General features: G+C 36.4%; 1 protein-coding gene across 1 annotated transcript in view; it reads left to right on the top strand.

Moving 5' to 3' along the window:
* Positions 1-710: 710 nt before the first annotated feature.
* LOC104967269 (estrogen receptor beta-like) overlaps positions 711-4,277 on the top strand; it is a 22,254-nt gene continuing 18,687 nt past the window's right edge. The window contains exon 1 of the mRNA XM_010796684.1: positions 711-883. The gene's annotated coding sequence lies outside the window, so the exon portion shown is untranslated. The remainder of the gene's footprint in view (positions 884-4,277) is intronic.

Raw genomic sequence — 4,277 nt, 5'->3', positions numbered from 1 at the left:
TGGTTACTAATTCCTTTTCTTTATGGCGCTCTTGACCGGGAACACCATGGGTGTTACAAAGTTGACTAAATCATCCAAAATTCAATGAAAGTGGTGATCAGCCATTTGACATATTCAAATGTCTACTGTGAAGGATATCATAAAGCCTTAATGCAGTCGAATGTAAAACTAAAAAGTTATGATCGATGAAAGTAGTAAATCGCTCAGATTTGACCCGAAGACAACAGGAGGGTTAAAGGTATCAAGCAAACTTTATTTAAACATATATTTAATAAAGAAGAGGTTATATTTAAAGTTGCTTAAGAGAAGAAAAGAAGAGTGGTTACAGGGACAAAGAGCCTGAGAAGAAGACAATATAGAAACAAGCAGCATTAGGTGTGCAAACCTACTTATAAAAAAGTATAAAATCTGAGGAAAATATAAGTAAATATGACAGAATTTAGACCTTTGGTTATTGTTAGTATTCTCTATTTCAAAAGCACAACCAATTTACAAAGAAGAGAACAATCTAACACTGATTATAAAAAGAAGAAACACCTTTTTATCGGTTTATTTTTCACTATCCTAATATCTTTGGGATTCTATCATGTTCAAATGTATGCAAATAAAACAAAACCAAGTAAAGTCTGGTAGGATTTTATTTTGAAGGCACTGACTGGATCTTGTGCATGTTATTTTGTCCTTCTTGACATTCCCTTGATTTCCCTGAACGCAGCTGCTGGTTTGGCTCGTGCAGCAGTGTCTTTATATGAACACTCTCTGTCTGTCAGTGAACTTACTGCGTGTTTTCTGTCCCTGCAGCTCACAACAGATCCACAAACAACAGCTTCACACTTCTATCAGCCTCTCTCCCACAGCTGGACAGCTGTTTGTGGAACAAGAGGTAAGAATATTTCCATATTTATAAATACTTATTGGGTAACATCATGCGACGTGCAGCTCTGCAAACAGGACATCATGCTGAAGTCTCAACTGTCCCTCTGATGTGTTAATAATATTTAGACTGCATGCAACAAGTAGGAGGCCTGTGACTGCCTGTATCAAAAGTAGTCAAACTGGTTACCTGTGACAGAATGCAGGAAATCACTACTTGGACAATGAGGTGTTATTTAATTGTATACTTATAATAATACTTAGCTGGAAATAATCAGCTTCTTGAAGACTTTGTATATAAATGATATCAGCAAAAGGCCTGACTGCAAATGTAAGACCAGGGATCATGTGGAATATAATTCAATTGTGCAGGCAGTTAGCTGCTTATAATATAAGTATTTCACCACAATAATCTTCTAAAACATGCATTTTTACATCTACTATAATCTTAAAATATGCACATAACCATATTTGTGTACCCTTGTGAATCCAATATCTGATGTGTTTCTATTTGTGGGTCTTTAATGTGGTCTGAGAATCAGGCTTTTTAATGTTTAACTATCCTAATGTTAATATTAGCCTACTTCAAAAAGCACTTATCTTTTTGTAAACATGCGGCTGCTATCGTAGGGACTCCCCTGGTTTGAACCCTGGATCTGAACCACGTTTTCCAGTTAAATCAATTATTTATCCCACCAAAGTGCTCTAGTCAAACAAGAGATTGCATATGTTATACTTCCTTTGGATAGACTAAAACTGAAGTAAAGTTCGCACAAACCTGTTTCTATTTAGAGATATGTTTTTGCAATTTGTCATTTGATTACTCTGTGAGTGTGATTTCAACGTGTTGAAGTGTGGTGAAATGCAGGGCTTCTAAAGGTTGGGAAATGAAAGAAGTTTTTAATAGTGTTTTAAACTTTTAAGATGTTGTACTGGGTTGAATGCCTGGCTTTTACATTGTTAGAAGGAAATTGTTTATCGCTGCCATTCAGAAGAAATTCAAATCAAAAGCACTGTCAAATTCATTCTAACCTGTCTGTAAAATCACAAAGAAAATGTTTCTGTGGTAGCAGCACTTTAATTGGTTTTCTTTTTTATTAAACAAGCTTAGAGAGAAGACATTACAGTCAAGGTTGTCATCTTTTTTTAGATGAATAGAAAACGTATAAGTGGAGGTTACTGTCATTGCCTTTATTGTGAGTGCTACTCAGCATTTACTCAAGATTACAGTTTTTCATTTTTAAAAACAACAGTAATATACCCGACACAACTTCCACCGTTTATAAAGTATTTTTAATTACCCAGATCTTCACATATATTTCAGACCAAACATTTCTTCAGAAAGAGTTCATGACCTCGGTGTTGTGACATTCAAAAGGCATTTGCTGATATTGTGATGTTGTCAGATAGGTGTTGATTCAGCTCTGGTTATTTGGATACTGTTTTTTAGTTTCTGACGTATTTGATTATGATGCATTGAGGTGGTAAAAACATTAAACATATTTTATAATACAGCAATTTAGTAAATGATTAGTTGATTCAATTCTTTCTGGTGAAACACACATTCAGGAACCATCATATCAAATATCATGCGGCTTTTTTATACAACATTAAATATGTATTAAGCATGACATGAACACATGAATCTCTTGCTGTCACCTTGAGGTTTTTCTGCAGCGGGGCGACCAATTCTATGAGATTTTTCACATTCCCTGGCGCTAACCACCACTCGTACTCCCTCCCTGTGTAAAGTAAGCTACGTCTCTTTCTGCAGAGCCGTTTAGCATCCGTTTCCGCCTGATTTTAGGGAGGCAGTGAGGATTTGGATGGGAAAACGACATGGCCTTGAGCTTTTGTTAGAAGGCATGCCTCTCTGGCTAATGACCAGGAACCGTTCTTTCCCTTCACATTTCGCTTTATTTGGCTTTGATCTTTGGCCTTATGTTGGAGGAGATGCATGTTTGGTTCATGTGTGTTTGTGAGATTTCTTTGTGTGCAGGCATTCGTTTGTAGCTAAATGAATCTGCCCTTAAAAAAACTAAACGTTTTAACTGCATCTTTTTATAAAAAACCTCTGTAGAAATTGTCTCATATTTACAGCATGCAAACTGCAGTGACTGGACCCAGGTTAGCTACGGCTAGCTGGTGAGGTAGCCTTAGCCAACGTTAAACCTCCAACTTTTCTTTTTTCCTACGATTTAAAAATGTATTTTTGATGCTTGTTGTTAGTAATTGAGTTTCTATCCCACATACCTGAGACAGTAGCTTAATCAAATTATAATGGAGGGGAAAAAAGTAACTGAATGCTAACTAGCCTAGCTTAGATCAGAAGCGCTAGCTGCTTACCGCCTCCGGAAAAATGTGGTTAAGATACCTTGCATATTTAAATATATTTAGTAACATTTAGAGTTAATAGACAAGGGTGCTCGTTCAAATAGAAAAGAGGGATCTGATAAAACAACAAATTAGTCTGTTTGTTGATGTGTGTTTTCTGTAGATTGCTAAAATCACGATGTGCATTATAAAGTAAAAATACGTTTTAGGCGTTATGAAAGGTCCGTGACATTGGTTATACTCGGCATATAAAAAACTGTTATTTTCATTGTTTCTTTAATGGAGCAAAATGTTTATTCTTCAGCATCTGTGTGACAGGATGAGCAGCGTTGTAGAGGAAATGTGGTAGTTTTTCCTTTTTAAATGAGCTGCCAGCGGCTGGAGATTGATACAGTAAGGAGGTTTCAAGGCAAGGTCAGCGCTTCAAAGGAAACAACAACTTTTCCACATCTGCTTTTACCCTTTTAATCGTTATGAAGCAACTAAATCTTTCCACAATCGGTTTTATAATCTCTTAAATTATCTCATTTGTTTTAGTAGTCTGCTCATTGGCTTCAGTGACAAGGTCATTGGAAACTCCATATCAGCAGTCTTTACTTTTTTAATAACCTTTAGGTTAGGTCTTATTTCTGTTGTATTATTGGTGGTAGGGCTGCATGTGTTGATAAGCCAGTGCATTACTTTATAATATCAATCATTCCCCATGAGTCGGGGCCGAAACAGATCAGCTGGCAGGCTAGATTATTAAACCTCAAACGGAGAATTGCTTCAACTCTTTGATATCGTGGAAAGTCATCAGTCTAGCTCTCAGACATGATAAACTCTAAGAAGACGAGGGTAAAGCCATCTCCCCGCTGCCAAGAAACTCTTGTGTTATCATCCAGAAATAGGTCATTTGTAAATGTCATTTAAAAAAACAAATATTCAGTTGCCTTTGAGCTGCTGTTACAGATTAGAGTAATGCTTTGTTTGTTATTACGTGTAGGCATCTGAATCCACAATCATGCACCAGGGACACAAGTCTAGTCGCTATATATATTCAGTATCTTAAAGAGGCCCTTATGCTTTTT

This window comes from Notothenia coriiceps, unplaced genomic scaffold, assembly GCF_000735185.1.
Source record: "Notothenia coriiceps isolate Sejong01 unplaced genomic scaffold, NC01 NC01_scaffold00037250, whole genome shotgun sequence".
In the NCBI taxonomy this organism is placed as follows: Eukaryota; Metazoa; Chordata; class Actinopteri; order Perciformes; family Nototheniidae; genus Notothenia; species Notothenia coriiceps.
This window is presented reverse-complemented; position numbering and strand designations above follow the sequence as displayed.